Below are 25,722 nucleotides of genomic sequence, written 5' to 3' on the forward strand. Positions count from 1 at the left end.
CCTGATCCAAATAAGAAGACCACTAGCCAACCAATCTGCTAAAAAATCCAAATAACTTTTGTATTTATCCCATACGAATTGCTTTGTCTATGAGAAACTCAAGACCCCTTGTGCCCAAAGCCTTGAATTTCCCAGCTTGCAGGTTGAAATCCTTGCAATAAACTCAACTCTCTGTTTTGTTTTATTCAGTATGCAGAGTTTGGCTTTTGCCAGCTCTTACACAAGAAAGGTATCCATTTCTTTTATTGTCAGTTGGTATTAACTACTAGTAGTCAAAATTAAAAAATAAGAATCTAGATGAGTACAAAAACAACAACAACAACAACAACAACAAAAACGCTATGCATGAATTCTACCAAGTCGCAACTTTAATCGAATTAGTAGAAAAGTGTATTAATTTATGTCTGGAGACTATAGGGTGCATTAGTTACGACACTAAAATTACACATATGTGAGTGTGTATGTTATGAATATATTCGTTCATTCTAAAAAATCTATTTTAGAGTACCTATAATTGTCTAGAAACTGTGCTAGGCATTACTGATACAATGCTGAGCAAAACATTAAGCAAATAAGTCCCCTATTTTTATGGATAGACTAGTAGGAAAAACAAAAAGATTAATATGAAACAAACACAAAAGTTCAACTATGAAATAATGGAAAGATAGATGGTTTTATAAAACCATCAGGCTAAAGAACTTGATGTGTCTCCTTTGAAGAACTGTCAAATAAGTTGAGATATTAAGAATGACTAGGAGAATGACAAAGAAAAAGAATAATAATCATGCAGGGAAGAAAATGTCCCTGCTCTGTAGTAGGAAGCATCATGGTGCATATAAGAAAGTGAAACAAGTCCACTGTGACTGAAATGGAAGCTGGAGACAGTGATGGAGAGTAAGAGAAAAAGGTAGGTTAGGGCTTGCCATAAAGTGCCTTGCATGTCATGTTAAGAATTTTTGTTTTCTGGTATAAGAGAAGTAGAAAGACATTGAGTGTTTTAATTAAGGAAGCAAGTTGCAACATAATCATATTAATCACATTTTCATTTGAAAGATATACCTCTAGTTATATTCTAGAGGCATATTGATGTGTGAAGGGAGTGAGGTAAGACAAATCAAAATGCTAGACAAGTTAGAAAGTTCTTACGGCAAACCAAGTATGGACTGTGTGGTTATGATGAACGTGGAAAGTTAGAAAAGATTTAAAACATATTTAGTGGGTAAAAAGAGAAGATTTCATGATGGATAGATAAAAGGGACATGAAATGGGGTGAAAGATGACTTCTTAGGTTTCTAATTTTCACAGTTAGCTGAATGGTGGTACTCTGAGAGAGAAGTTTGGGCTAGAATGGTGGGGAGGAAATGGAAGAAAATTATGAGTTTAATTTTGGAATTTGAGGTGTCTGTTTCAGATATCCAAGAGAAACTATCAGAGAGTTAGGTAAATACATAGTTATGGTGCCCAGAGGTGAGGGCTTGATGGAAACTGAAATTAGGAAGTCATCTGTATATAGTGAGTAATAAAAGCTGTAAGTAATGATGAAATTACTTGAAGAGGAAGTATAGGGGAAAATAGTGTAGGAACCACTTGAGGAACTCAGGCAATTTGAGAGGGAAAAACAAACTGGCAAAGGAGACTGACAAATGTGACATAAGGGGCAGGAGAAAAGCAGAGGGAGAGAAGGTGAATTAGCACTGAATATGGCAGAGGAGGTGAATTGGTGAATATAGTCAGTGTTGCTTGGAGTTAGAATATAACAAGGCATGTATAATATCTTTGGAATGTAATGATACAGAAAACACAGCTTAGTGATTCTGAAATGATAGAGAAATGGTGATGAAAACTAAATACACCAAGTGTTATGGGTATGATAATATAAACATTAGGCTCAGAGAATTAATGCATTTACTATATAATATAAATTATAATGTTAAGTGGTAAAATTTTCCATCTCATCAGCTGGAAAAGGGTTCTTCTAATATGTTTACTTTAAAAAATTGATAACTCTCAAATATTTCAGGCACATAATTTTGCATGGGCTACAGCACAGGATGATGATAAGAACATTGGCTCTGAAGTGATAACAAATTGAGTCAAAGCTAAACTTTACCTGACCAGAAGTATGAATCCTTTGAAAACCTCAGTATATTGAATAACAGGTTTAATGGTAATAACCAACTTATATCTCAAGGCTGTTGAGAAGATTCAGAAAGAAAAAAGGGTAGGAAGTACATAGTATAATATTCTTTAATCTATAAAGTTGTAAGAAAATTATATAAAACATAGATTGATCTGATTGTGTGTAATAATAATATCCTAAATAGTGTCTCTTCTTCTGGTCTTCCTACTCAGTATTTTAACCTCTAAACTCTGCCTCTTAACCCCGCTATTCTCCCCTCTGAACTTTAAATGTTGAATGAAATGTTTATAGCATTTAGCTGCGTGTCTTCCTTCAGTGTCCATGATAATGCTTTTCACAGAATATAGCCTTAAAAATGTGTCATTTAAATCACAAAAAAATATGTTAGATAAATTTATTGTTTATTACATGCTCAGACATATTAGGGAGCTTCCACTTCTGTACTACCATGCTTTATGTGTTCACACAATAATTTCTTCCACCGGCTTTTACAAATTGCAATTAATTAAAGCAAATAGTTACAAAGCAAATCGGCCAGTAGTGACAGTTACATCCTTTAAACCATGTTGAATCAGTATCATCTACACACTTATCTGAAGTCAAATGCTGACAAACTGTTGTTAAATACATTTATTTGTTCTAACTCTTTTTAACACAATTTTATTTTATCTTCTTTCCTAGCTGCTTTTTTTCTCCTACTACCTCTACTTTGAGTCAGTTAAGGATGGCCATCTTTCACTCAGTGCTAAAGGATATACAAAGACTAACTTAATAAATACCAAGTCGAAACCTGACAAGAATCAGCTGTGCCCCTCTCCAGATTGATGGGCCCTTTCCAGGAAGCTTTAATGTGCACATAAAATGTCAATTCTCTGAAATAATTTGCAGAAGATTAGTTCCATGGTGATTCAATTTGATAAGAATGGGTTTTAAGAACTACCTCAGTGGACTTATTTGTACCAGGCTGACTTATTGGTTATTTCCATAAAGATCACTGAAGTGTAGATGATAAACCAGCAGTGGGAATAGCTCTCAAACCACCAGCCCCCAACCATTCTGACCCACCTGCCTGTGGTTGCTAAATGTTTTCATCTTGCTTAATGTATTTCTCTGTTACATGTATGATCCAGGATTCAAACTTGTAGCTATCGTTGCCAGCCTTTTGGCCTCAAATTACAGCAACTGAATTCCAGTTGTTTTCATCATATTGTTTCTAAATGAGAGAACTGTACTATTATTTGTCATCTTAAAAGTAATAAGCTGGAAGAAAATATGTTAAAATAGAAAACATTTTTGCCTATGAATGGTGGAATTATGGATATTGTTTCCATTTTATTTCAGTTTTTTTCATTAAATTTTCTTTATTTTTCAAATTCCTTGATTATCAGGAAAAAATATCAAGTGAAACAGTTTTAAAGTGATAAATGCATGCCAATGCATCAGCCACATAGATCATTAAAAATACCCAGAAATAGTAAAATAAGGAACTCCTTAAAACCCAGAAAAAATTCACTATCATTTTAGTTGAGACTGTGAATGTCATTAAACTATCAGACTTAATAGGTGAGAAAAAGCATTAAGCAGACATATACATAAAGAACATTTACACATAAATAAAAAAAATGAGAATATTTATTATAGTATAGATTTAAGGATCAAAAGCAATTCTTTTTAAATAACACAATGACTATTTTCTGAAGATGAGTTTTTGTGAACCACTTTTTTTCATGTAAAGTTTTTGGAACAAGGTTCACATTCATCCATTTCACTATCTCTTTTTTGCTTTGTTATTTCTTTTTTTTGAACTTAAAAGGACTACTTTATATTCTTAAGAAATTTTATTTTTTTTAAATTTCACTCTACTCTTTGCAAATGTTTTCCTAGTTAATTGTTAGAGAATACATTGAAATAGACTACGAAATCGGATAAACTGAACTACAAAATTAGAACTTTAATATATCATTGTATAGTACTCGGGTAACAACATTAACATAAGTTAGAAAATTGATTTTTAATACTAAACTTACAAAAACTTGTGACTGCAATTTACACAAATCTGATGGAAATGAATATGGTGACAATAATCCCAGATGAAAATATTACCTAGCTGTGTATCCACATACCCATACAGATGAAAGCAACATTAAGGAAGGAACCCTGTTTTTAACCCACATTACTTATTAATTCCTAAGTATATACAGTAGAGTTAGTGCTAAGTGTTTTAGGGTTTCTCTACTAGATCCTTTTAAAAGGCATGAGAAATCCAACATTTTCGAGTGGTACTTACACTAGAGTGTTATTAGTTCCCTGACTACCCTCTGATCACTCCCACTGTTTCAAGGAAGAGGACACTGCTGGTGTGGACACTGTGGACACTGCTGCTGCTGCTGCTAATCATGCAATGCCATCTCCTTCATGGTACTACTACCATTTCAACTAACTTCACTTATGACCTGTAACGGTGCTCCACTCCTCCATATACTACAGAGATATTTGGTATGTCAAGGTCACAGTTAATGATTATTTATCTTTTCTTTTATACTTGGATAAAGCTACTTTTCTCTCACATCCTTATCTTATCAAGTTCTTAGTAAACCACTGTTGCAGATTTAAATTACAGATTCCTTTTTTCCCATGGTAACCACACATGAGTTCATAAGATGAGCTGAGGAAGGATTGAGTGACAAACCAAAGGGCACCAAAATTATTTTCTTTCCCTAAACTTGATACCTTCTTATGGAGTCAAGTTTGATCCTACTAAATTTATCTTTACTAGAAACATTTGCAAAGCACTTAATTTGTGCCAAGCATTGTTCCAAATACTTTATTAAATTAACCCATTTAATTCTCACTACAATCAATTTTAAGAATCAGGTACTGTTATTAGCCTCATTCTACAGATGAGGAAAGTGCAGCAGAGAAAGATTAAGTTACTTGTTCAAAGTTTTACAACTAATAAAAGGAAGAGTCAAGCATGTTGGCTCCAACTCTGCTCTTAACTGCTCTACTGAGGCAGGCTGCCCCTCTCCTCATGGAAAGCAACTCAGTGTCTCATGTAAACAAACACATCATAAGCCTGATCTACCAGTTCACTACACACTCCAGGTCAGTCTGAAACCTCAGCCCACTACATGGGCATCATGCCCTTCAGCTGGCTTCAGTCATAAGAAATTGACTACATGTTCATCAGTCCTTATCCTTTTGTCTCAAAGCTGAAGCAGTTGCTCAGATGCGTATGTATCATCTTTCCTTGTACTGCTAAACATTTCTCTTCTAATCAAATTATCTTGTTTTTGAACAATGCTAGGCAGGTAGCATAGTATAAACTAGAACTTAAGAGCATGGATTTTGAAGCCAGATTTCTTGGGTGTAAATCCAGACTGCCACTTATTGTGTGACCTTATGCAAGTTACTTACCCTCTTTGTGGTTCAGTTTCTCCATGTGTAAAATAGGAAACTTACTTTTAGAGTTGATATGAGAATTAAATTAAAGTGTGTAAAGCACTTCAACAATGCCTCGCGTGTGGTAAGCATTACGTCAGTGTATAGGTTATATAAAATTTGTATAGTATCTTACCATTTTTTATGCTATTATTTTGACCTTTGCCAATTACTGAACAATTATTCATACTTATTTTGTAATTATAAAAGGACACAAAGAGTTTGTCCCCTAAGTATCAAACTATAGTTTAAAAAAAAAAAAAAACTACTTATTAATCCCATTCACCCTTACATTGTTAAGAAGCCAGTTAAAAATTAAAGATGTAAGAACTGGAATGGGTTAGTTACAGCCCTGGCTCTGTGTAATTCCACCCAGACTTTAGATCTCCTTCTAATTTTGTGGGAAGAACACACATTAAATTACAAGTATTTTCAAGGGTGAAGCACTGATGAGATATTGAAAATTCTGATCCTTTTTTAACCTTTTAGCTAGTGCACATGAAGATTAAGAATCAGATATGTATATATATCTAATATACATATATATATTCCAAACAAAACATATCATGGATAACATTTTCATTTATTTTAACCACTTGATATAAAATAGGTTGACTTTTAAAATGACAGTACAAATAATTTATGCATATATTTATATATTTTTTAAACAGCCTATATAAACATAGGCATAGAACATTTAATTTTTCATAGAGATGTTATTATTGAGTGACATTTTAAAACTCTGATAAAGTAGTAAGATTTGATCATATTTGATTACAAATATGCTCACAAACCTGAGGTCAAACATAAGATGATTAGTCAAGTTATATCTAATATTGTTATAATCCTGAGCTATTTAGAAATGTCAACTGAGCAGTAACTTTAAAAAATTGACACTCATTTTCTTATCTTTCTTTTAAATGTCATATCAAAAAGTAAAATAGAATTGTTTTCAAACTAAAGTTTTGATATAATGAAGTCAATATGTATTTTGGCCTCATAGCTATGATAACATGTCACCTTATTTCAATAAAACATATAGCAAATAAGTTGAAAGAGAACATAAAAGAAAAAGATTTAAAGAGAGGACAGTAAAAGAAGATAGAGCTTGAACAATTCAAGCTCCTATGTCACTTTTCATACATACATTTAACTGGAATAGCCTGAAAGAAAAAATTGTCCCTTCATAGATCCGTTCTTTTTTTCATGTTATTTGACGCTTTCAAATTCAATATTCAGATTCAATTTATATTCTGAATTGAATACATTTACCAGATTTTCTCTGGGTATATAACTCCGTTTATTTGTGCAACATATATTCATTGAAATTTTAACATGTGACATTCTCTGTGCTGGGTTCTGAGACAAACCCCACTATAAAAATGTTTACAGTTCACTGAGGAAAATACAAGTTCATAATCAAATTTATGTTGGAAATATTTATAAGATGTGATGGAAGCTCGTGGGAGAGGTACCCACTTCAGAGAGGGACACTTAGAGAAAGAATGCAGGAAGGAGAGAAAACTCATCTGAGGTCTGAAGTATTGACAAGAGTTAGTTAAGAGTTTGAAGAGTGGAGTAGTGACAAACGCAGGCTTTGGAGTATTTAAATCTCAGTTCTACCAGTAACAAGTTGTGTGACCTTGCAGGAATATCATACGGAGTTGTGTGGAATGTTTATTGTACCAAGGTCTTTAGTCAAGGGTGAAAACCAGCCAGAGCTCTACTTATAACCCACAGACTATGGAAAGGGCTGTGGCTGCTCAGAAGGGACACATTTTTCTAATTCACAGGCACAGTAGGGGTTAAATACAGATATGATATTGAATTAGCTACTTTACCTTATTAGCCCTCAGATATCTAAAATGGAGGTTATAATAATAGCTATTTCATAGTGTTGTGAGGATTACAAGCTTTAATTCCTATAATTTACTTTGTATGTACCTAGTAACAGCACAATAAATGTTATTGTCATCACCAGAAAATATGAAAGGAGGAAGATAAACATGGATCAGAGTGGTTACCAACACCACTATTCCTCCAGGTAGAAGTCTCACAATACAAAACAAAACAAAACAAAACAAAACAAAACAAAACAAAACAAAACAAAACAAAACAAAATAAAACAAAACAACAGCATTCTGAGATACGGGACAATCCCAAACATGCACCATATCTGACATCCTGAATTTAGAGTAAGTTACTCTTCACTATATAAAAATTTTTCTTTACTTCTTACATTTTTTCTTTTTACCTTCTATCCACATTTTATTTCTTTTTACTTTCTATTTCTTCTCCTTTCCCCTTCACATCCAGTATATAACAGTGATCTGACAGTCTTGCTCATGAATATTTCGAGTAGCAACTAAAATTCCCAAAACATTCACGTGGTTAGCCACTGAACTTTGTTCGTATAAATGGCTTTGTTCGTATAAATGCTAATAGATAAGTAAATTAACTTTCATTTTAATTTTTTAACAAAATATGAAGAGCATAATATTTCAAATATACACTTTGCCCCTGCTGATTTTGTTTTTTCCTTCTGAATTACTCAGACCAACACTAGTGCCAAAGAAATGACTCTTTTGATTAGAAAATAAGTGAAAATTGAAGATCTGTCACAATGTATTCAGTAGAATTGCACAAAGCAAAATAATTTTTCAATTCTGTGATGAAAGGATGAGCTCCCTCTGTGATCATCACTTCCTAGGATTGAAGAGGTCATGGTTGTGTGGTTTGAAATTTAACTGAGTTCAAAAGTGTGAAAGAAATTTTTTTTGATATTTATCTCCTGGTGTGGGGGTTGGGAGACCCAAAAAGGCCATACCAGTGGAATATCTGTATTACTATGCAGTGTAATTCATTACTAATAGATTAGCAAATGACAGTAGTTATTAATAATTTCTAATATTATTGTATTACTCAGAAATTAATAAAATTAAAACAGAAATTATCATGATTTTAGCCTATATATTTTGATCTTTAGTTTTTTTGTTATATCATTATTATATTTATACTGCTGAGCATATATGAAAACTTACTAAACGTATTATTAGAGACTATGACAGATAGCAATTATGACTATTTTGTACAGAATGATAAATAAAAATAAGAGAACACAAAAACATTTTTATAGTAAATTAAACTGTGGGAAAAAAACATTTTTTTAGGAAACTTCTAATAATTTAATTCTAAAATAGAATAATAAGTTATTATTCATCAAAAACATATCATGTCATAAGTAGGAGATCACATGTATCTCTCCAAAGTTCTGCAAAAGAAAATACATATCAGTAAGATGTATAAAATAATAATAGCATGGCAATTTTGATAATAAACTATGTCTTTAACTTACAACAGTGAAAACTCTTCATAGAATTTAAGAAAATAAACTAGAAACTACTATCAAAAATAGAACACAAGTCCCAAATTTCAGTATATCACTTTCTTACTCACTTTTAGTTATTCACTGTTTCAGTCATGACCTTTTTATGGGTCTTATTCAAATTGGCATTATTCAAAAATAATGTTGTGCCAATTATTTATCTTTTGTTTCTCAACTCCAACACTTTTTTCTTTCCTTCCTTCATTTCTCTTACTAATTTGTATAAGTTGTCTGTTAATTTTACAGTGCTGCCTTTAGGTTGCATGATACTCAGTTGAGACTGTGACTAAACAAGAAGAGGAAGAGCATGAATTCTGTGACAGAGGCCAAGAGATGGATGGCATGACTGTTGGCAATGTGCAGCTACCCTTTTTCTTGAAAGGGTGCAAGAAACTTAATTTGTACTGAGGAGAATTACATTTTGTTAGGCAGAGTATATTGTTTATATTTGTCATATTAATTCAATACAATTCTAAGAATGATGATTCCAATGCCAAGTAGCCAAAAGAATGTATTGGTTATTTACCAATTTTTGTCTCAGAGTCAAATAGAAGGTGATAATAGGAGATTGGAATACAGGAGGGACATCCTTTTAACTTTTTGTTTGCTGTCCCTAATAGTATTGCCCAGGTGTTGCTATGTCTTCCAACCACTGCAGGTGATTCTCCTCAAACTTCATACTCTTAGAACAAGTCTCATCATTCTTCTTCAATGAGACCAGCCACAGATACGTTACATTTCCTTCTCAAAGATCTGTTTCAAATCAGTGGTTCCTTACCTCAGAGAGTCTAGACTCTTACAATCTAACTCTTTGCTTTTATTCTCTCAGCCCTGCTTTTTTCCTGCAGTTATTATCTCTGGGTCATTTCTGTGTTCTATTTTTGCTCATACAGACTTCCATCAGCATTATAACAGATTCTCTATATGAAATATTTTCTGTTGAAATATGTGGTATGGTTTCTGTTTTCTCGTTCAATATAAATTAGTAGAAATTTTGAAATCAAAGTATTATTTGTCAAAATAATTAAAGTTTTACTATACTGTAAATCCTGCATATACTTTGAATATCACAAAAAGAAAATGTCGCATGGTATCAACCTTAAATTTACCTTGGAAATTCAAGTTCAAGTTATCTCATAATTTCACATAGAATCGATATTTGGATGTGTGATGGATTTAACTTTTTGTTACTCATGAAGACTGTAAAAATTCTAAAAGAAAAATTCTAGGTAAAGAAAAATTAGCTAAAAACAGGATTTCTATTTTAAAACAAGTCAAAAATAAACAGAAAATGTCAAATCAATGACATTTGTTTAAAATCATTGTAATTTGGGGGTACTAACATGATATTCTCTGAAAGTTATCCTCTGTTTACTTGAAATAGTTTGAAGAAAATAAAGTGATGGGGAGTCACATGTTATTTCATTTCTTGTAAGTATTTTTTGCAACTAAAATGCAACTTAATTCTATAAATAAAGTAATGTAGAGAGCTATTAGAAAACAGAATAAAAGGAGAAAAGTATTTCAAGTTATATGTCTATTAACTTATACTTTAAAAAGCAGAAAAATCAAAATAGAAATAGTGGAAAAATAAAGAACTGAGATGTTGCCAGTTGTCATGTAACAATGTTTCCTGAAGTATTTCACTAATGTATAATGAGAAAATTAATGGGCACTAATATAACACTGTAAGCTATAAATAACAAAAATGCATGAAGTGTGATAATAATTAAGGAGAGATTCTTGGATCTCGTTAATATCAAAGAGACTATTGGTATCAACTTACACATGGTTGTAAAATTAAATTTCCAAAAACCAAAAGCGACAGCAAACAAACAAACACACTGTGGTTGATTTAATATAAAACATGACTCTGATCATGAAAATGATAATTTTTATTCCAAATCACATTCTATGCTATAGATACACCACATTTTGTTTTTCCATTCATTAATTGATGGACATTTGGCTGTTGTGAATGGTGCTGCTATGAACATTTATGTAAGTGTTTTTGTGTGCACATATGTTTTGGTTTCTCTCAGGTTTATACAAAGGAGTGAAATTGCTGGCTAATATGGTAATTCTATGTTTAACTTTATGTGGGCCTGATGGACTGTTTTCCAGAGCAGCTGTGCCATTTTGCATTCTTACCAACAGTTTATGTGGTTTTCGATTTCTCTGGAGCCTTGTCAACACTTGTTATTATCTATCTTTCTAATTATTAGCCATCCTAGTGAGTTGGGGGTGGTATCTCATTGTAGTTTTGATTTGCATGTCCCTGATGAGTAGTGATGGTGAGCATATTTTAATGTAGTTATTCCTACGTTTTTAAAATAAATTCTGTCTCTTAAATTTAAAAAAATAAAATTAACATTGAAAAACTTCTAACCATGGCTGAGGAGCAGCATGGTCATATTAAACAGTTTTCAGATAATAATTATAAATTTTGGATAACATCTTTTATATTCTATTTAAAGTGTACCAAAGTTGTAGATGGAGTTAATCTCAGATACTTCGACTGAAAGACATAAAAGAATTATGAGATTATTTTTCTCTTTGGGGACTTTGCTAGAAAATATAGAGTCACATTTGTCTACCAGAAGCAAGTGATTAGAAGACAATGGCATGTACGAATTTATAAATAAGCCCTATTCCACTATTATTTAATTTACTACCCTTTATTTTTTTTATCTGTATCTACTTTGATTTGTACATTTTATGAATTTATTTGATGATGCAGTCCACACTAAATTTTTTAGAATAATTTCATAAATAAATACATTATAAACATCCTGAGTTTCTCAAAAAAAACTAATGACGTGAGTTCATTCACATCAAAAGGAAGTAGAGGACATGTGCAAGATTTTATGCTTGTTACTAGTAACAATACTCATTATATCTCATTAAAATAACAGCTTTTCTGGTCTTTCAGTGGTCGAGTAAATAAACCCTCATCAGCACCTCAAAATCAAATAGCCCTCTAACTGAGCTCATCACTTTCTTTTTCCCTGAGTCACCCCTATCTTACACCATCCATAATGGGTTTTCTCTACTAAATAACATAATGCCATTATTTCCAAACCATTCTTCTAATTGCTCTGTTATCCAGACTTTCTTTCAAACACTGCATCCAATACATGAGACTTGGATATTTCTATTTTTATGTCTATTTGTTTTTATTTATTTTAATTTAACGATAAACTATTCATATACTTTGCATAGTTCTTTCTAAAATACCAAGTTTCTTCTGTTGTACAATTTTTAATGTCCTATCATTGCCTAGTGCATAAATACACTATTATATGATTAATTCTTAAAAGAAACACAAAATATTTGCTCTTTATTTTTAAACTTTTGATGTTTTAGTTTTACCTATTGTATAATTCCTGACACTATCCTGACACATAAAATTTTCCAAAATCTGACCTGATTCTAAGAAGACAGCCATAAATTCTGTTTTTTCTAAGCCAAACCTACTTCACCAACCTAATCATTCTTGACCCCTCTTATTTTTCACCACTCCTAACAAAAAAAGATATGTTCTTCAGGTTTAGGGTACTTATCTTTTTCTGCTATCTATATTAAAGCAATATATTTTCTAAAGACAAACTAAATTCCCACTTTCTTTAGCAGCCTTTATCAGAATTCATTAGCCATGATAATGATACTATTGAATTTATTTTATTATATTATCTATAGATGATAATGTGGCTTTATAGTTCTTTTACTTGACATAATCGTCAGTGTCTTATCTCCCTACCTTTGATAGAAGCTCCTAAACGAAGTTCTTGGAGGTAACCATTTCTTACATTTACACATCCTCTCAGTGATTGGTAAAATGCTCTAAATATAGATGTACCTGGCAAATGTTATTTGTATAAACACAGTTCTTACAGATTTCAGCTAACAACATTTGATAGCAAACTAATTCATTTTGTTGAAGTATTCTTTAATTGTACTGATTTGAATAGACAGTCAAATGAGTATTTAGAAAGAATTTTTATTTAAAAAAATCAAAATGATCAAATAAAAATTCACAGCAAGAGGGCTTCCAAATGTGTTGTTTTGGGGAAAAATTGCCATATGGCTCTAACAACAACAAAATCCAATTCTAGACAATTTGTGTGTCTAACAGATTGGAGTTTTATCACAAATATGTTGGTTAGCTAATGAATTCATTTGAGTGTGATTAACTTCTGGATTGTAGCAAACCTGTTTTTGTATGAAATTATGGTTTGGAATGATTACTCAGTGGCTTATAAATCAAATAATTTAGTTTGTATATAGAAAATCCAATATACATGTAATATGAATTCCATTTTTAAAAATATAATTCATAGGAGATGGATAGTATAAATTTGTGGTGACTTTGTAAATTGGCTGACAATTTATTTTGTGACATATGCCTGAAGGAATGTTTTATTGTAGCCTACAAAAGAGGGTTTTAAATCTTAAATCTTATTTTTTCCAAAGATTATAATAAAAAGATATGAAATTATCTCTTCTGAATTATTTTCTCAATCTTTTATTTTAATAATTCCAAAAATTGTGAAAGTACTTTGAAATATTTTAAAATAAATCTATGTTCTTATATGCAGAATATTTGTAATATCTGAACTGCATGACCTTTAGAAAGTGGTAGTAAAAGTAAAACAAATCTTCAGAGCATTGGAACCTGTGCAACACTGGGTAAGACAAGGAAAGTTTTGAACTAAACATTTACAAGGTTTTTTTTAGTAACTATATTCTTAAGTTTAACCTATAGAATTCCATTTTAGTTAGTTAACTTGACTATTTCTAAAGATTTTAATTTCTGGGAATATAGAAGAAAAGCAATCCTAAAAAATTCTCTTGACAAAAGACATCTAGAAATATTTGACTTAATATTTAACTTTTAAAATAATTACAAATCAATAACACATATAGTATATGAATCATTGAATTTTCTAACACAGAACTGTATTTCACTATAAAAATACTTGTGTTGCCCACCAACAACTTGAACATAATCGTTTCTCCCCATGCTTTTTTTCTTTTCTATAAATGTTGACAATGAAGTGATTCTCTTACAGTACACAGTGTATAATACATTTCTGTAAGAGAAATGGTGACAAAAAGAAAGTACTTTAATACATTTTAATATAAAAAGATGAAATAAATTTTAGTGCTGTATTTTTATCTTCCTCACTATAAACCGTGTTCAACCAGCAAGACTCAGAAAGAGTTAGAGATAAATAATTTGGCAAATAGTTATTCATTGCTTACCACATGCCAAATAATCTCCTAAGTTTCACAATGGAAGAGTATAGTGAATGTTTTCTTATATAGTTTCCAAAGTAATAAATAATATTGTCCCTTCTGATCTGACATCTTCTCTACTAAGTTCTCACCAGTATCAACTATTTAAAAAGACTATATTCTATATCTAGCATAAAGTTAAAGTTATAGAACCACACACTGACTTTGGCAAAATTCAATGCTTGTTATCATGGAGTTATAATATTTTTAAATAATCTAATTTTAAATCTTAAACATCATCTGTACATATTACCATTTCTTATTCCATTTACTGAATGCCATTTAAATTGGTGAGTTCAGAATTTTGTTCTGACTTGAAAAATTTGGATAAAAGATATCTGAGTGTGCTTAGAAATAATACTAGATATATCACATGAAAAATGGGAAGTAGCCCATGAATCTGAAAGATTATGAAAATGATTGTGGTTTTAAAAGAAGTACAGTATTTTTAAGGCTTTATTTTTTTAAAAGCAATTTTAGATTCATAGCAAAATTATGAGGAAGATACAGGAATTCCCATATACCTGAATTCCCATGTACCCCCATCACATGCATAGTTCCTACCCCCCATCTTACCCCCATCTTACCCCCATATCAATATTTCCCCAACAGAGTGGTACATTTGTTACAATTGATGAACCTACATTGACACATTATAATCACCCAAAGTCAAGAGTTTACATTGGGGTTGTACCTTCTATGAATCTGGACAAATATATGACATATAACCATCATTACAGTATCACACAGAGTATTGTCACTACCCTAAAAATTCTGTTTGTTTTGACTATTTATCATTCTCACCCTCTGTCCCAAACCTTGGTAACCACTGATTTTTTCACTGTCTCCATAGTTTTGTCTTTTCCAGAAGAACATATAGTTGGAATCATATAGTGGGCAGTCTTTTCAGATTGGCTTCTTTCACTTAGTAATATGCATTTAAGTTTCATTCATGTTTTAGTATTTGTTTTTTATATGCAATATTCAAAAGAGGAAACTTTTTATTAAAATTTTAAAAATAATAAAAGAGAACAATCCATATACATATTCATAAATTCTAATGATGCAGACAAAGGTGATAATGATGATGGAGAAATTATACTAAACATCGTTCTTCGAGTTACAATTTCTCCTTTGTCCTGGGTACTAAGAAGGCACACTCTCTAAATAAGAGGGAATTCTCCAGCAGACTGCTTTTGGACTTCATCTGCACCATCAGATCTCCTGAGTTCTAGCCTGCTGGCCTTTGGCCTGGAACTGGAGCATCAGCTCTGCTGAGTCTATGGCTTGCCAACCCACACTGCAGATTTTGAATAAGCCTGTTTCCATTGTCACATAAGTCAATTCTTTATAATAAATATCTTTATATATTCATATCCTACTAATTCTATTTCTCTGAAGAACTCTAAAGAACACCTGTTCTTTCATTAACACTCATTCCCAATCTGAGTCTGTACATATATTTATGTGTATATGTGTGTGTGCATATATGAATGTGTATATCTGCTTATGTGTGTGTAAATGATAGATATGAATAGCAATAAAGATAGAGATAGAGATGAGAGATAGAGATAAGAGAGAAAGAAAGAGAGAGAGAGAGAGAAAGAGAGAGAGAGAGAGAGAGAGAGAGAGAGAGAGAAAGAGAGAGAGAAATAGAAGTAGAAAGATAGATGAAGCCAGGGATCTATGAACAATTCTGCCTCTAGTGGTCTGGGGGATGTCAGGCCTTTTTCATGTGCTAATGTTTTGTCATCTGTGTATATTTGGAACCGGTAAATTGTCACAAAGAAAGCCTGATAGTGCCAGACTTAAGCCATTCCATTCCCATGAGGCAATTTAAATCAGTTATAACAAGGATGAAATGTAATGAAAGCACACAATGTTTCTTTGTTTTTGTTTCCCACGTTATGTCATGAGAAATTCTTTCATGCTAGACACGTTGTAATATCTCATGGTGAATAGAGAAGCCAGTCCCTTAGAGATGCAAATGAGAATGAAAAAGTTGTAATTAGATGTCATTGCGGTCAGTTATCTTAGGTGTAAAGGAGGGAGGGAAGTTATCTCAAGGAGGAGAATCAGTGTGTCTAGATTGTGTCTGTGAAAACACAACCTCTTTGTCTACCCGTCCTCAAATATAGGATCCGGAATCTGGGATCAATAATGAGGAACTGTCAAAAAAAAAAAAAAAAAGACTTCATTATCAAAAGACAAGAAAATAAGGGTCAGTGGTTGTATTTATCCCATGTTAGCTTTGGCAAGGAGAAAAACACTCACTTTCATTAAAAAAAAAATTGTTTCTGAACTTCCTCTTAACTTTCTCATGTCTCAGAGTTACAGTTGGCAAATGAAACCGATGTTAATAGAAACCCTGGCAAATTGAAAGACATCTTTTTAAATTTTAGCCAAAATTTCCTCAAAACAATATACTTATCCTAATTCTAAAGACAAAAATTGTGATTTTTAGAAATTAAATAACTTGTCCAAGGTCGCTCAGTTTCTCAATGGCCATACTCTGATTTGTAAAGAAATCTGATTTGCGATCCCAGACCTTTTAACTGGAATACACTTATCACCAAGCCACTCTTCTCTTTGTCTCTTGTTATTGGACTGTAAGTACCACGGGGCATAGTGGTGTGTGTTTGTGTGTAAATATACATGAATACACATGCACGTATATATATATATGGACATATATGAGAAATACTATTCAAGATAATAGGTAGAATTTACTTGTATTTTTTTTGTTTTCTAATCTTTTCATTTATATTTTTCACTGGTAAATCAACTAAACAAGGAAACAAAAATAATTGCTATTTTAAACAAAACAATGCACTTTGTAAAATCCATGGTTGATTCAGAACTTGAAATGTTTTTCTCATATCAGTCTTGGCCACAGGCCACTGAGCAGATCAAACCTGAAAAGAATGTCATTTACTTTCGTCAACATTTACTACTTAAGTATGTAAATATTTTATGTGAGATTTTATTGATATTAGAATACTCGAGATAACTTTTTAGTTTTCCAAATGAAGTCAATGACCTGTGATATTTGCTGTAAGAAAGATAAAAATAAAATTAATTAATTAAAATAATGATAGCTTGAATCCCTATAGTACCTTTCCTTCTAATCCACTATTAGAAACAGTTTTCAGTAAGTTCATTCACTCACAGAGGCCTCTTTATTCCAATAAACTAAAGCATTTTGTCTCTGTGAAAGAGCTTTATTTTGTTTTAAGAACATTATTAAACCTTGGGTCTATGTTTAAATGTCAACTTTGAAATGTATTGCACTGCAAAAAATCAATAGGTTTTCGATTTACTTTTGGTAAATATATCTTTTATTAAAAGAAAATAAGAAACTGTTAGAGAATCTATTCTCATGTGGTCACTAATATACTATTTCATCTAATTTATGTACAGCCATATTAAAAAAAAAACAGTTTCTTTTAGTCAGTGTCACTATTTTGAATTTGTGTATGTGTGTTTTCAAATTCTTAAAAATCAAGCAATTCAGATCTATTTTTTCTTAATGATTAGATAGTTGGTCCATTGTCTATTTGTCTATTTGTTTGTTTTGTTATCTCTTTATTTTGCACAGGCCACACAAAATCTTACATTCTGACCCAAAATGTTGTGTTAGATACATTTATAAAAGTTTATTTTCTAATTCTTTTATCACTCAGAAACAGATGACATTGTTTTCCTTCTTTTTGTTTGTATAGCGTGTATATGCTTTTGTTGGGCAGAAGGGTAAGAGTAACTTTGTATGCACCCAGCAAGATGTGTTTTTTTCTTTTCTGTTAAACAATGCTGTTGTCTGACTTCAGTCTTTTCCATCAGCAAAGAAATGTCAGTCTGTGGCTCAAGAGAGATAGAGTTCAGGGAATTGTTTCTTCTGATAAACCTGCAGTTGACTCTTGTGGTCTATTTCAAAGAAATGGGTCAGATTGATGAAATGTCATTTTCATTGTTTTTCTTTTGCAGTTTGTAAACTTGGAATGCTGCAGAAGTGTAAGAGCCAAGAGTACTGCTGTCATGATTGTAAGGTCACCAGTACCTTAACACATGCCAAAAACAGAATGTTGGGTCTCGAAACACTTTAAGTTCAGAAAAAAAGATATCACACAATTTGTGTTCCAAATTTTTAACTGCAATAATTATGTGAAATTATTCTACTAACCTAAATCATTTTCATTTAATGTTGCACTTATATAGCTCCTGAGATCATCTCAAAATATGGAGCACCTGTCTAAACAACAGATGTATTCTATATATTAACTATATTTTAAGGATGTCAACACTTGGTTTCAACTGGAGAGACTTGGGTGCTACTGAGGATTTGCAGATGAAGTAGATCTTGCCAGCAACCCTGCCCCAAACATAAACATTTATAGTCTTAACTATTTAATATTTGAGATATGGCCATTACATTTTATTAGGAACACTACTAAACCATTTGTAATTAATTTTTAGAGCCTGTATTTCTCCAGCAAGTCTGTATAATTACCACCACCACCATCTTTATCATGACTAATTATTTTACTTACTGAGACTGTTCCAGGGTCTTTAGCTATACTATGTCACTTAATTTTCAGCATAATGCTATGAGGTAAGAACTTTAGTTATTCTCATTTTACAGATGAGGAAATGGAGACACAAAGACTCTAACTCACTTGCTAAAGTTCCGACAGCTAGTAAGTATATAAGCAAGACTTGGCTCAGGAATTCTTGCTCCAGTGACAAACTTGCTTCTAAACATGAACATAACGATACATTAATTGGAAAGTATATTAATTTTCCTGGGCTACCATAACAAAACACTACAATGTTTAAACAACAGAAATTTATTTTCTGACAGTTCCACATGCTGGAAATCTGTGATCAGGGTGCCAGCACTGTTGGTTCCTGGTTTGGCCTCCCCCTTCAGCTTACAGGCAGCACCTTCTCCCTGATTCCTCACATGGCTTTTCTTCTGTGTGTACACACACACACATACACACACCACACACAGAAGTTTCTTCTCTCTATCTCTTTATATAAGCACTCCAGTCCTATCAAACTCAGGTCCCACCCTTATAACGTTTTTTAACTTTAATTACCTCCTTAAAAGCTCTATCTCCAAAGACAGTCACATTATGAGTCAGGAGTTCAACATATGAATTTGGAGGAGGACACAGTCTAGCCCATGACAAAAAGTATGCAAACAATATTCAATACTATGCAAAAGAGTTTGCTCTGGGAATCTAAGCATTAAATCATATTGGTTCCATTTATTTTATTTCCAACCAGGTTAAAAATATCTTATGGCTCCATTACAACAAAATCTAAAAGAAAAAAAAAATCTTACTGTGGTGTCCTTTCTAAGCTGAAAAGAGATCTACAGCTCTTGAATAGTCAATGCCTTGACTGTTTTTTAAGGTGTAAACTTTACATGAACTACATTTTCAAGTATGATCATGAGATTGGGTATGCAAGAAAGCAGAGTAAGGCTTGAGAAGATGTAACATTTTCTAGTCTCATCCTTTTCGATATATTTTGTATTATCAATAATTATACCTGAGTATAAAAAATCTTTGAGATAAGATTCACTGCCAACTGAAAATATGGTTCTTATTACAGAAGAGCTGTGTCAGGAACTGCTGTTTCATTTCTATCACTGTAAAATACAAAAAAATATGTAACACAGGAAAAAGTAAAACAAATTGTAATATTTTGTTTCCTTAAGAATTCTGAAATAATGACAAATGTGGACAAATTGTGATTTCAGCTTAAAGCTATGTATAGAAAATTAAATTTGATATGGAACCTTGCCACTCAAAGTGTGTGCTCCAGAGATGAGCAACACTGACATCATCAGGGAGCTAGTTAGAGATTCAGAACCCCAGACCTCACTTCCAGGACTGCTGAATCAGAATCTGCATTTTCTCAATATCCTCAGATGAATTGCATAAAATTTTGCATAAGAAGCACTAATATAAGGAAGTGTATTCATGCAGTGATGAAAAGTTTGGATAGGCAAGGATTCTCCAGAATTATTTTCTTTTTATATTCCTATTGCTTACCACAATTCCCAGCTTATTAATGATGAAAAGTAATATTCGATAAAAGACTTAATGGAATTTTGATAGAAAATTTCCTAAAATGAAGAGAAGAACTCAAACTTTTATGGCTTTTCAAACAGAGACCTCCAAGTCACCATGCTATCTGGTCTATGGATGAAACTCAAGAAGTACTCATACCTTTGACTGATAATGTAGATTAATGACCTTGTATATTTTTTATGACACTTAGCCTATTTCCAATAATGTGGCTGTTTTGTCTACCACTTTGATGACTACAGATTGTCAGATTATAATATCCTTCTTCAGGGCTGTAAAGTGTGGAAACAAATCATGGCTACCAATTGAACTGTCTGGGTCACTCATGTAGATGCCACATAAAGGCCCATTATCTGATACACCTGACGAAATCAAGTCTCAGATTAAGTCTGCGCTCACCAGGTTACCATCCTTGCTTCCTAGAACCATCATCGCACCAGACGTTGCAACACATCTACCATCACAAACCAGTCAGAAAGAAATCTATGTTTTTTCATACAGACATTGCTACTGGATGCCAGACATGTGAGTTAAATCAGAAGTTTCTTCGTAAAAGACAACACATTTCGTGGAGTATGGCTCCTGGCAGAGTGATTATATTGCTCCTGGCAGAGTGATTATATTGGACCCTTGATCACCACCACCACCTCTCAGGGCTATTAGTGGTATTTCTTGGCTGCTGCTGGTACAGTTTCAAGTTAAGCTCAATCCAGCCCCACTGTATTAGTTTCCTATTACTGCTATAACAAATGACCAAAAACACAGTGGCTTAAAACCATGCAAATTAATTCTCTTTAAGTTCTGAAGGTTAACATTTCTGGGGGAGGGGGAAGAAAAAAATCTTAAGAGCTAAAATCAAGGTGTCACCATGATTGGTTTCCTGTGGAAGCTTCGGGAAGAATCTGTACTTGTCTCTTCCAGACTCTAGAAGTTGCCAGCACTCCTTGACTCGTTAGCTCATAACTACATCACTACAGTCTCTGCTTCCATTGTCACACTGTCTTCTCCTCATTTGTCTCCCTCCACCTCACTCTTACAAGGACACTTGTGATTGCATCATTGGACCCACTTGGATAATCAAGGGTAATAATCCCATCTGAAGATTCCTTTTTTTCCCCTCTTTAATCCCCTCCCCCTATTTCCACCCCTAACATAGAGATGTTGCCGTCTTCCTTTAAGAACTGGATCTCTGAAAGCAGGGCATCTCCTCCCATGTGCTCACTGCTCACTGCACGCCCCCAGTGTCTGGCGCCCCTGGAGCACTTGGAGGCCTTGCGCATCCGGAGTATAGTCTGTGGCTCCACCTGGGGCGTGAACCCAGGACCTTCTGCATGTAAAGCAGACATACTAACAACTACACTATGGAGCCACCCTTACAAGATTTTTAATATTATCTACAAAGATAATACGTGCATAGGTTCTGGAGATTAGAGCATGGGCATTTTAAAGAAACCATTATTCTGCCTATCACAGCCACTGTCTTAACCCTTAAAAATAACCTGTGTTATTTTTTTGGCTTTCTGGACCCTTTTCAGCCTGAGGATAGTGTTTTTATTATCACAAAAGCCACTCAAAAATTAGCTGAAAATTAATAATTTAATGTAACCAATGCTTTCTACCAGCTACAGTAATCTGGCATTGTTGAGTGTTAGAACAGCCTTTTCAAACATCAACTCAAAATATTTCTGACCTTTCTTCCATTACTGCTTTCTGGATCATAAATCTCAGTAAAGCTGCTTAGTCATTAAGTATGGCTATCTCCAAAAAAAGATCTTTCTTCTCTCTTGTGTTCTGAGCAATAATCAATATTAAAAATATGAGAAATTATATTAACTTATTTAAAAATTCAGGACTCTTCCCTAACCATTCCAGGGCATTATGCTTTTTTCACCCCTTCCCAATGGCAAATCAGGCTGGCATGGTTCATATAACATGCAGTCTGAGGGGCCTAAATATAATTCTGATTCAGCTACTTGCACCCTCTTGTTGGACTAACGTAGTCCTAGATCATAAAGATAACAGATCTTTGGCTGAGTACGCTGCTCATCAAACCCTCCTAGAGTGGTCCATGTGAGCCAAAGTGGGGAATGTAAGTAGTGTTTGTACATGTTATAAAAATGTCCTGTTCCTCTTGCCTCTGATCCTTCTGGATGAAAGTTCTGGAGGTGAGTAAGAGATGATTAGAAAAAAAAAAAAGGGTGAAGTTATAGCTACTGGAATAGTACCCATCAATTTTATGGAGAGCAAAATTATGGAACCTAGAGAGAAAATACCTTTTACCTAAGTTCACATATGCTGCTTCTATAAGAGCATAAATTGTAATAAAAAGTTAACAAAAATAATAATAATTCCTTAGATTTAGAGAGATAAAAGGGAAGGAAAGACATTAATAATCTCTTTTCTTTCAAAAACACCCTTGGACGCATCTCCAAAAGAAAGACACCCTAGTTTGGCAATCCCAAACTGTTGCAGATACATTAACTGACTGCTGATTCTGCTATTCTCTGCCAGATGCCTCTGACCATGATTTGATAGCTAGTCTACCTAATCTTGCCTAGAAGCCTCTCGGAAACAAGAGGAGATAGTCTAATTTCCTGCTTCCCTAATGCAAAATATCTGCCAGCCCTTCCCATAGTTATCACTCAATTATTCCATGAATAGACAAATGTCATCTAATAAGCTAACAAACAAAAAGACAGGTTGTATTGATTGCTTTTAGGCAGTTCTTTTCAAAAGCATGTGCCAGAGGTGGTTATTCTAACTGAATCAGGAACTCTAAATCTTTCCAGTCAGCTTGAGGCCAGGTTGGTGGCACCATCTACTTGTACTCCCTGAGTAATGTAGGTCAGATACACAGATCATCAACACTTTCTTCAGTGGTGTCATATATGTCCCAGAACTGTACTTTTTGTGGGAAGTCAGGAATTACCTTGTCTCCATCCCAGAAACATGGTGATTGCACTTTAGTGGTGTTTATAAGAGACCTCCAATTGTTTAAGGAAACACCGCAGTAGATTATGTAGCTCTCAAATATCTGAAGAGATAATCTCAAAAATGAAGCTATACTTGGTTATTTGTTGTACTTAGCTGGATGGTGACCTCCAAATATAATTATCTCCACATCTTAATACTCAGTACCTGTGAACTTTACCTTATTTGGAAAAAGGATCTTTGCAGATGCAATTTAGTTAAGAATATTATGATGAGGAGATTATCTTGGATTAGCTGTGTGGGCCCCATATCAATGACAAAAACTCCTATGAGAGAAAGTGAGAGGGAGATTTGACAGACAGAAGTGAACAAGGTAATGATTCAACCACAAGAGAAAGAAAACTTGGAGACATCAAACCTGGGAAGAAGGAAGCAACAGATTTTTCTCTAGAGCTTGTAGAGAGAGCACTGCCTTGCCACACCGCCTTGCCACACCCTGATTTTGGACTTCTGGTCTCACATAAACTATTTCTGTTGTTTTAAGTGACCAAATTTACAGTAATTTTTATAGTAATCATAGAAAATAAATACATTTGAGGAAGTTTCCCAGAGAGATTAATAGCTCATTAATTTTGTGTCTCTGACAGATAGTCACCACAAAGAAGGGAGTAATTTAATTACAAAAGATGATATAAAATTTGTACCTGACTTTAGTCGAAGTGACCACTAGCACAGCATTGGCCCTTGGAGGCAGTCAGGTTATCCTCAACTCACTTATAAGGGTTGTTAGGAATGATAGATTTGCTCTAACTTCTTCCCTATGAACAAGGCAGTGGCTGGACAATTGCTAATATATCCTGCTGCACCTAAAGTAATGTCTTCTGCCAAAAAGAAAGTCACTTGGTTTCTAAGGACACTGGTGGTTTGATTTAAGGGTTTGTTCACCAGATTGGATCTAGAACTCTAGAATACATGATTAGTTCAATAGAGCAAATAAGCCTCATCACGCTGCTTGAAATCTTATTGATAATAGTCTTAATTAAATACTGACTGGATAAATTGAACATATTTGGTCCCAGTCTCTGTTGTTCAGATTCATCAGAGTGCCAGCTAAATGGTGTATCAATGTGAAAATTTACTGGATACCAAGATGGTGTAGCAGCAAGGAATGGATATTGGTGAGAGATAATTTTCCAGAGGTCTCCCATGTCTCTGAACTCTTACAAGCAGAGGCATTGATTATTCTTTCTGACAATATTTTCAAGAGTATAGAACAAATAGTCTTAGAAGTGTTAAATATTTAGGCAGCCATGAGCAACAGGAGCAAAGGCCCAGCTCTATAACAATAGAAACCTCCCTTAAAAACCTTTCTTAAGGATGTCCCAGAAACACTACCCACTTTAGGGGATAAATTATACCCTAAATTCTAGAGCATGAAAACTATAAAAGCTGCTGGCTAAATTAGTTACAAATGTGGGTGTAGAAAATACCACCCTAAATTGCCATAACTTCAGCCTCATTATACCATCATTATAATATCATGCTCATACCCAGAATTCTGGGTAAGCGCATGCATGATAGGCAAAGTGTTATATAGCAGTCAACTGTCAGTCAAGGTGACCTCAAATATAAATCACCTAGGACCTCCCATCACACCCAAATATAAACAGACCTTTCCACTTCTGCTTGGTTATAGCTCTCTTTACTGAAAACCCTCTCCTCTCTTGGAGCATACTCTATCTTTTATATTTTATCATTTTACCTCCCAAATTCCACAGGGCTGCAGCCTTTCTTAGTGTGACCCATCTCCTTCTAAAATATACTTTCAATAAATTCTACTCTTTTGAAATCTCACTGACCCGTAGTTCTTTCTACGTCAGTGGGGAAGAACCAAGAATCCCCCCACCCTGCTGCTGGGGCGACGCTGGATTTCACATCACTTCAGCGATAACAGTTTTGTCAGAGATGCAGTGAGCTCTAACTATATCTAAATGTTTTATATCTTTAAGAAGTAATTAAAAGAAAAGTAATCATATCTCCCTCCAGAATGCAAGGCAGGTTCATTTACTATTCAGTACAAAAAAAAAAAATAGAGTCTCCCTCTTGAAACAGACTTACTGCCATTGTGAAATATTCAGGTTTCTTAAGCTGGGGAGTCTTTTCCTATGATGAACCTCCCTGCATGTGCAATATCATCTGGCTCTCTTTGCATTGTGCTGTGGGAACTGTTGCTCAGAAAACTGGAGCAAATGCTACTGTTGTCAGTAATAAAATCATTTGTTTCTGGTCCAAGATTCTCTTCTTCCAGTCAGATAAAACTTCTTTTGAAAGTAAGTTAAAACTTCAGACTTCAGACCCTTCATTGTTCTTGGTACTGTAAAACAAAACAAAAAGGATAAATTTTATTATACACAAATTGTACCTCATTA

This window comes from Pteropus vampyrus, unplaced genomic scaffold, assembly GCF_000151845.1.
Source record: "Pteropus vampyrus isolate Shadow unplaced genomic scaffold, Pvam_2.0 Scaffold57, whole genome shotgun sequence".
NCBI lineage: Eukaryota > Metazoa > Chordata > Mammalia > Chiroptera > Pteropodidae > Pteropus > Pteropus vampyrus.